Source organism: Homalodisca vitripennis, chromosome 4 (assembly GCF_021130785.1).
Source record: "Homalodisca vitripennis isolate AUS2020 chromosome 4, UT_GWSS_2.1, whole genome shotgun sequence".
Lineage (NCBI taxonomy): Eukaryota > Metazoa > Arthropoda > Insecta > Hemiptera > Cicadellidae > Homalodisca > Homalodisca vitripennis.
Window position 1 is genome coordinate 123,416,040 of NC_060210.1, and position 10,349 is coordinate 123,426,388.

Sequence of the window (10,349 nt, forward strand, 5' to 3'; positions counted from 1 at the left end):
GGCATTTTTCTTATATAATATTTTGTTTATATTTTCACGAAGATTGAATATTAAGTAATTTTCAGCCAACTCTATACAGTCAGGAATTTTGACTGAGATTGGTAAAACATTGTTTATTTGTTTTTTAGTCTGGTTCTAACATAACTATTGTTCGTGTGCGAAATATTTCATCCTAAAAACAATTATTGTTAGATATTTTTAGTTATTTCAATACCCGTCCTACCATAACTGCTGTGTGCAACACAAAACGAATTTTGTAAATTAACTCCTTAACTAAGACGTATTAAGAAGGGTAGTTTAGCAAATTGATGACAGCTTAAAACTCGTAGACCTGCATTTTACAAATGGTTGATTGGGTAATTTATTCCTTTCACGGATTTTGTCGAAGGAAATCACAAGTAAAGAGTAACGTGGGTCAGACCAATTATAAGAAGATTGGAAAATAAATAAAACAAGTGGCACGATGAGAAACAGTCGTGCACCGGTAACCGATAATTAGCAGAGGACTGGACGCTTCTTGCACAGCCTTGTTGGGGCACCACGTCTTCACTGTTCTTCATGTAGCGTGGCATCACGCCTGGGCTCGTGGTAGATACATGACTCTGTTGCATTCTTCACTCTTCTTATTCGATTGACGATAACATAGTTGTACAACTCATTTTAGTTATTGGTATTTGTGAAACCTTGTCAATGTGCTTCAAAACTTTGAATATCTTCCATCTTGAACGAGCTTCGCCTTTACGAGAGCGCGGTACGTATTTGATGACATGCTTTAGGAGACCATGTGTGCTTTCACCGCCCCTAAAGCATTGAATCATGTAGTCTTCTTAGTATTTTAGTAATGTTCCCCTATGCACGGTCACTGCTTCTCAAAGGTTAAGTTGTGGAGGGTGCAGACTTTTAAGAGACAGCTGTAGTAAAATGACTAGTTTTCTCTGTAAGAACAACGTTTTTTCATGTCCTTCACAACTGTTTCAAGAACACTGGCCATCAATTTTTAATCGCTTCTTAAATTTTCTTTGTTGGTTCTGATAATCTTAGACGGTTTCATATCTTTTCGTTCTCTAAATCAGTCAGTTGAGGGGGTTAATATTTTTATTGATAGTTTATCACTTAAATCAGCATCACGAGAATCTTTCCAGTATTTTTTCAGGTTCGTTTCTCAAGAGGAGTTTCTCTTTTAATACTGTTTTGATCAGCTTTCGTAGAACTTAATTAAAGATTTGGGTTTATGACCAGTTAGACTGTATATCCTAAAATTGCCATTGACGTCTCAGATGGTATCAAAATCGATTCATAGACTGCCTTGAAATCGTCGAATCATTAACTCGTATTCATAAAACATAATAGTATTATTTATGTGTGAGTGTGTGTAGTGATCAAATAGGTTTGTGATATTATTAAAGAATAGTAGTTGACTTAACATTTAGTTTCATATTTTAGAAAAATTAAATGTTATCGTTCACTCCTTTCATATTTGTGTTACACTAACTATTAAGTTTTACCTTTTCATTTTTTACTAAGTTATGTTTTACTATGGGAATAGTTTTGTATCAATTTAATTCAGAGAGTCCTATACGGAAGCAAGTTAACTCAAGAATTAAAGACGTTTCTCGTTTTACGGATCGTATGCCAATGGTTCGAGGGAGGCCAAACACTACGCCAAACCCAATCTCTGTGACTCCAACTCAAATACCTTTTGAAAGAATAAGAAACTTAACGTTCAACGATTTACGTGATTAATTAATTATCAAGCAAAAATGAAAATGACTATCTAAAACAATAAATGTCTTAGTACCTACACAGAAAGAAAATTTTGAAATCGTGGAACACATGTTACTTAAAAAGAAAGAAATTAAATTAAAGCGCCTTATGAATTAAATTTGATTTTCACCGTATAACAATTACTCTAAATGGTTCCTGAAAATCAAAAGACGCCCCTGGTCTAATAGCAGGGCAACAGTTTTAAATTTTGTAGGGCACAACGTTCTCTAAGGGCAGAAAATATCCAAAATTTAATTTAAAAAGTTAAGCAAATATGTGCCATAAATACTCCAAACATTGTTCCGCAAGATAAATAGCCAATGCAGGGTACAAAGGTTAAAAACGTATGACATGGAATACTGTAAAGGAAGAAAACAGCAGATTTTCTTTTAAATTCGATTTGTATTCAATAATCATAACGTCATTATAAATAATACAAAAATGTAAAAAAATGTGTATAGGGTATTTACGAACCATCAGGTAACATTTTGGTAATTTGTTCTTCGTATAAAGTAAATGAACAAAACTAACATAGACATGGGGCAGAAACACTCAGTTCGTCGGCTACCTGCCTAAATATGTTGTTTTTTAATATTTTATTTTTGTTTCAGAAACTGGTAAAAATAAAACAATAAAATTTGTATACTTGCAATCTTACGTCAAGAGAGAAATTAATGTTGTATTATCATATTGCTGATGAACATTGAAAAGCTTACCTTAAATACTAATAAGATTATGCCAGTTTGTAAAGGGTGACAAAAAAATAAAAATGATAATGTTTAAAATTACCATAATTTATTTTTTTCAGATTAAAAGGGAGTCCGAACATTGCGTATTAAACGTATAGAAACTAGGATATAGAACTAAGAATAATTCTATTTTACCTTAAGATTAATACGTAATTGTAATTAACACATCTGGAAAAGGAAAAAAATAATATTATTTTACCTTAATTACTAAAATATAAAACTTATCTTGATAAGGTTATTTTATTTTCATGGACTACTCCTCCTACACATACCGTGGGAATCTTACACCAGAGGTGGGTTTTCACGCTCCAAGAGGAAGTGATAAAGCTCAGACACGAAAGTAATGAGATTGTAAACGGCTACAGTTTTAAAAGCAGGCTGTACCGGTGGTTAGATATTCATAGACAATTTGAATGCCGAGCTGTACGCCTGCTCCATGGATACGGCTGGCACCTTGCGTCCCAATTTACTACATCCGGTTGTGTGACTTACGAGAGCTCTAAAGAAGTAATGGAGTCATCATCGCGGTAACCTCGCCACTTGGGATGGCTGGCCTACTGGCCTATCCTTGCTGTGACACAGCTCACTGTCATGGGATTTGCCATGTGTGCAGCTAGCACCTTTCGTTTCAAGTTGCTGCATCCGTTTGTGGGGTTGTGTAACTTATGAGAGCTCTAAACAGGTAATGGAGTCATCATCGCGGTAACCTCGCCACTTGGGCTGGCTGGCCTACTGGCCTATCCTTGCTGTGACACAGCTCACTGTCATGAGATTTGCCATGTGTGCAGCTAGCACCTTTCGTTTCAAGTTGCTGCATCCGTTTGTGGGGTTGTGTAATTTATGAGAGCTCTAAACAGGTAAAGGAGTCATCATCGCGGTAACCTCGCCACTTGGGCTGGTTGGCCTACTAGTCTATCCTAGCTATGACACAGCTCAATCATGTGATTTACCATGGGTGCGGGTGGTACCTACTGTTTCAAGTTACTACATCCAGTTGTGTGACTTATAAGAGCTCTAAAGAGGCCACATGGGCTGGTTGGCCTACTTGCTTATCCTTGCTATGACACAGCTTAATCTCATGATATTTGCCACAGGGGCGGCTGGCACCTTGCGTCTCAAGTTACTATATCTGATGGTGTAACTTATAAGAGCTCTAAAGAGGCCACATGGGCTGGTTGTCCTACTAGCTTATCCTTGCTATGACACAGCTTAAAATCATGAGAATTACCATGGGTGCAGCTGGCAACTTGCGTCTCGTTACTACATCCGGTTGTGTGATTTATGAGAGCTCTAAAGAGGTAATGGAGTCATCATCGCGGTAACCTCGCCACTTGGGCTGGTTGGCCTACTAGCTTATCCTTGCTATGACACAGCTTAAAATCATGAGAATTACCATGGGTGCAGCTGGCAACTTGCGTCTCGTTACTACATCCGGTTGTATGACTTATGAGAGCTCTAAAGAGGTAATGGAGTCATCATCGCGGTAACCTCGCCACTTGGGCTGGTTGGCCTACTGGCCTATCCTTGCTGTGACACAGTTCATCCTTTAATTTTCTGTTACAGATGGTTACAGAGTTTAAAAAAAAATTAAGCAACCTCTTCCTTTCTCAGAACTGATGTTCAAAATTTCCACTGTAGCTTCTCACTTCGTTCGTTTCTTTGCTGAGGGTCGTACATAAAGTAAGCACGTCTTGTACGCCATTGGTGGATCTGAAAATAAAAGCAACAAGATAATAACAATTAATTTATTATTATACATGCAGTTACTCGTTTCTTTGCACGCGATTAGATTTTGAAAAACGGGGACACCAAAACATCCTCTGATAATTATCGAATTTCCTTGCAATATTTCATTATATTTCAATGGATAGCTCTAAAATTTCAGTGACATTAAACTTTGTTTTAATCTAGTTGGAGAACACATATTACCTGACTAGATAACTTTTATTACAGAAACAACATTTTTTGTCACCGATAAAACATACAACTGGTATGATTTGTTGAAACATTAAAACTATTTGGTTAAAAATGGTCTAATATACATAATTAGCGTACGAGCTGTATACATTTTCATTTGCAGTAGATTCTTATTTTCTGTAGCCTAGAGATCTAACACAAATATCGGTCTAGGTAGCAATACTTCTTCCTCCGTTTTGTACCACTAAAACCAAATGTTTTATATGTATAAGTTCCTTAAGAAAGGTACCAGGAAGAGATATAAACATTTAAAAGTAGTTTTTACTGAAAAATAATATTATAGTTAATTAATTTATTTAGATTTATTTTAGATTCTTGGCGATGGGAAATACTTTCTACTTAGATTAAAATATCATATTGGCAGATAACAGACAGTATTAGACCAGTAATCTGGGAAATCATATAACTTGAATAAAAAAGAAAGTAAAAAAAAAAACAAAACAAAACGCTAAGGTAGATTAATATGGAATCTGAAACCGGGTTAACTTCCCTGATTGATCAGGCATCGCACTACAATGACCAAATTCTACAGGTTTACAAATAGGGTTCAAACTTTTTAATATATAAAAATAAATAAAAAAATAAATATATAAAAATAACTTTTAAATTTGGTTTCAAATGTACAATAAATAGGCTAAGCTTGTAAAATAGTGATTCGCTATGACTTGAGTCGTGTCTAGAGATTTGTCCTACAATAAATGAGCTTGTAAAATAGTGGCTTAAGATTTACCTACATTCGCTACGACTTGAGTCGAGTCTTGACATTTGTGGCACAATAAAGGAGCTTGTAAAATAGTGGCTAAGATTTATCTATGTTCGCTACGACTTGAGTCGAGTCTTAACATTTGTGCTACAATAAATAAGCTTGTAAAATAGTGGCTTAAGATTTACCTATGTTCGTTACGACTTGAGTCGAGTCTTGACATTTGTGGCACAATAAAGGAGCTTGTAAAATAGTGGATTAAGATTTATCTATGTTCGCTACGACTTGAGTCGAGTCTTAACATTTGTGCTACAATAAATAAGCTTGTAAAATAGTGGCTTAAGATTTACCTATGTTCGTTACGACTTGAGTCGTGTCTAGAGATTTGTCCTACAATAAATGAGCTTGTAAAATAGTGGCTTAAGATTTACCTACATTCGCTACGACTTGAGTCGAGTCTTGACATTTGTGGCACAATAAAGGAGCTTGTAAAATAGTGGCTAAGATTTATCTATGTTCGCTACGACTTGAGTCGAGTCTTAACATTTGTGCTACAATAAATAAGCTTGTAAAATAGTGGCTTAAGATTTACCTATGTTCGTTACGACTTGAGTCGAGTCTTGACATTTGTGGCACAATAAAGGAGCTTGTAAAATAGTGGATTAAGATTTATCTATGTTCGCTACGACTTGAGTCGAGTCTTAACATTTGTGCTACAATAAATAAGCTTGTAAAATAGTGGCTTAAGATTTACCTATGTTCGTTACGACTTGAGTCGAGTCTTGAGATTTGTTCTACAATAAATAAGCATGTAAAATATCAATTCAAGATTTACCTACATTCGCTACGACTTGAGTCGAGTCTTGAGATTTGTTTATAATATTGTAAAATAGCCATGACATCAAGGCTGTTGACAGCAGCTGTTGGCTGAGACTGTCTGAACAAATTCATAAAAAACTGAGAAAGAAGAAATTGGAATAATCTTTCGTGAAATATATCAGCGTGCAGTTCAGATTCTCCCACGTAATTATCCTCGAATTAGCTCGTGAGATAGCTATCAGGCCAGCGAGAAGTGAACACATGCATTGCCTAATTTCTCGAACATTAGGCGTTTTTCCATATAAATAATTGCACATTTTGGAAATGAAGACAGCGAACACTGGTACACAGGAAGAAGACCGTTTCTCCTACATGCACCTGTGGACATGAGAACATTTACCACGCCTTGTTGCCACTCGCCCGATAACGTTTCTCGGAGACAAAAAATGGTTTGGCATTGGAATTGAATGCAGGAGATACGAGATTCGCACGCGGTCGTAATTAGGGTATGGGTAATTCGGTATCTGAACAATGGGTGGATAACTGTACCGCCAACACCCATCACGCTCGTTCCCTAATGCCCGTCACACTCTCTTTCACATTTGAGTCGATAGTTGTAAAAATATGGAAATTGCCCAGATAAAAGCCAATCTATCAGCCAGATATACACTGACCTTTATAGTAAGATGTTCGAACATTACAAGACAAAAAGTTCATTATAGTGATGATAATTTTTAACCGACTACAAAAAAGGAGATTATAAAATTCGACTAATTTCAATGTTTTTTTTTATGTATTTTCACAGATTATTTTCCGAAACTACGGAACCGATTTGGATGAAACATTTTTACACAAAAAAGGGATGTCCCACTTTTTTATGGATTGGTTAAGTATCTGGCTAGGAATTACTTTGGAAGTTTTACATATAAAACCATATGGAGAAAACAGACAAAACAATTTTGGAAGATACGATTTCCTTACGATTACTACAACTTTCTTCAGAATTTCTAGAAAACAACATTTTTCGCGTTGAGCTTCCGAATGACGTCCCTCATTGGAGGCAATATATGAAAACCGTCTGAAGCAATAGGACAGGATTGATTGAGGAGTTTTCAATTTTCTAAATCACTGACAGTTGCCTCACTGTTACTCTGGGAAGCTTCCTAGTCTACATGAGGGTTCAAGAAAATGCTCTTATAGGACTATTTTTAAACATGACATGGAGCAACGAGACGGAATAAGATCAGTTGTAGTTATATTTCAATGCCCACACCTTAGATCACAGATGTTAGGGAACATACCATTGTTCTTGGAATGGTCTGTGACGTACTTGTTGGAGATCAGTTGTAGTTATATTTCAATGCCCACACCTTACATCACAGATGTTAGGGAACATACCATTGTTCTTGGAATGGTCTGTGACGTACTTGTTGGAGATCAGTTGTAGTTATATTTCAATGCCCACACCTTACATCACAGATGTTAGGGAACATACCATTGTTCTTGGAATGGTCTGTGACGTACATGTTGGAGATCAGTTGTAGTTATATTTCAATGCCCACACCTTACATCACAGATTTTAGGGAACATACCATTGTTCTTGGAATGGTCTGTGACGTACTTGTTGGAGATCTGTTGTGGTCTGTCTGTCCGTCTGTTACGTTCCATACTCATCGGTGTAACTAGCACTATAGTTATCAACAATAAAACAACTGTATGTACCTCCATCACCTTTGATAAAGGTTCGTTCGTCACACGAAATAGTACATATACTTGCGTCATATTACTATATTAAATACTATTTTGTTAAAATATATTATTAAACAAAATATTTACTATTGAAATTTTGTTAGTTTCAAAACTTGTATACAATATTAATAATTTACTTATTCAGTAATCAACATATTAAACGTACAGACACTAAAAGATGTGAATTCCAGAATATATACCTGCATTCATAAAATGGTAATTTTCATAGTTTATATTTCAATTAAATCGTTATCTATAATGTTCCAAAATTTAATTTATTTTGATTCCTGTTCAATTTTATGAGTAACAAATATCTTTTTCTCGATAGATGTTGAAAATGTAAGGATGGTTAAAATTATTTTTTAGCAGTAGGTAGAAAACCCCCACAGTTATTGTATCAAATGATGACAAAATAGGTAATTTCATTATATAGCCAGTACAACTATAGTCCTGTACATAAACTTTCATAGGCGGCAATGAAGTCACAACGTCACTTGCAACGAGAATTTACTTTTATTCATAAATCTGTTAGTTGTAACGGCGATATTTAAATCATCACCAGCCTTGGGAGAGGGTTCATGACGAAAGTGATGGCGATTACAATTAATCGTAAAACGAAGACGAAGGTTGAAGCGGTTGTAAATATCTCAACCAGTGGAGGGCCGGGCAACACCGATGATTGTCTTCTCGAGCTATTGACTCTCCAGGATGTGGCACAATGTTGCTGTAACTTCTGTTTTCGACATCACAGGACACCGCCACCTGTGTTCTCACATCAGTGTGAGAAGAAATAGTGTCATACTTGTAATATTTTTGACACCGATTTCGTATGGTTGCTGTCATCGGTCCAATAATGTATAGTTTCATAAGTGACCGCTGTGATTTTATCATTTTAAGTTATGTTCAGTTATTAAAAGTAGTACTCGCTTAGTGAAATTATGTGTCATCATGAGATATACGTGTTCATAAAACGATCGATATCATTAACTTTCCTGACTCCAAGCCATTCGTCGTCTACGATCAGCATTCGATATCCCCCTATTCAAGTTTCTCTCTAATTTAAAGTTTTGTTTACCCCTTCTGTTCTTCCTGGAAGATAAGCAATCCTTATACTGAATTTAAATCCTTTTCAGGTTTAATGGAAATTGTTTTCTAGTGTTACTTATTTGTTTTAAGTTTGTTTTTGACGATGGAAGGATTGTGAAGGAAACAGGATTATTGGACATTTTCCATCGTTCAGTGATACAAAACAATCAGTAACACAACGTTTCGAGATCTGCTATCTGATCTCTTTCTCCGGTGAATAACTAACCTAATACAATCTAGGTTAAAAAACAAATCATACCAGGAACCACAATAGCAATGTGGTATGTGTGCTCTACGCATACTAACTTTACAACATGCACTTAATAAAGCTACTAAATACTAATTATTGAAAATGAACTACATAATACAAGTCACAATAGGTCTGCACTCATCAGCCAACCAAATACAACTGACGAGAGGCCAAACTGTCAGCCCACGTAAGTATTTATTCGGTTAGTTATACACCTGAGGAAGAGATCAGATTGCAGATCTCGAAACGTAGTGTTACTGATTGTTTAGTACCACTGAACGGTGGCAAATGTCCGGACAAGTAGTGTTACTCGTCCACAAAGATGTGGATGTGGAATCCGAATTAACTAAAAAAGACAAACATTACAAAACGCCAGAACCAAATGTCTTACTTGTACAGTAAAATTAATTAAAGTCTCAGATACATAGATATAATCACATCAGTTTTATAGACTTTTAAAATTATTTGGTAAACGGACTGAAGGTCCACGTCATAAAACTTCCGGAAGCATTTCTTACCTACTTCTTAAGGGGTGGACAGTGGGTCCACGGTCCCGGCCTGGGACCCACTGTCCGACGCACGAGTTTATTTTGAAGAGGGGTTGACAAGGGATCGTCGTACTCACTCTGTAGTACTTGAAGGAATGTTCCGAGATCTATACTATAAATCTCCTAAATATATTTCAATAGACTACAGAAGACAGCTGCAAAAAGAATGAAACAAAATTATATACATAAAATAAAGTCAGGTTAGTTACGCCATTTCTAACTTAAGAATGGCTGTAACGATTATAGTGGTCTTTGCTTTATTGGATACGTTTTCGCCGACTAGGAGAACAACGATTAAAATATCGTAAGAATGTACAGAAAAATCAGGTAAAAAGAATAAGACATTTATATAATAGTATAAGAGCCTGTTAACTTTAGTCAATTGTTCTGAGTAAACATTGTTTTATAGAAGCACAATCATAAATTAAATTAATTTGACCACTATTTTTAATTTCCTTACATTTAGTTGTGAAAGCATAGAGTAAGCTTGATAATAACAACACTTCTTATTTCAAACTTTTTGCAACCACTGTTGAGCACAAGTAAGACAAATGTTTAGATAAGAAAACTAAAAGTTTTATTAAAAGTTTATTTTTAACTGTACACTTTAGTAAATATTGAGTATGCATGATGAGTACTGTATGCAGACATCAAAGGAATGTACTATATAACTTTTATATAGTTATAAAACGCATAGTTTATTT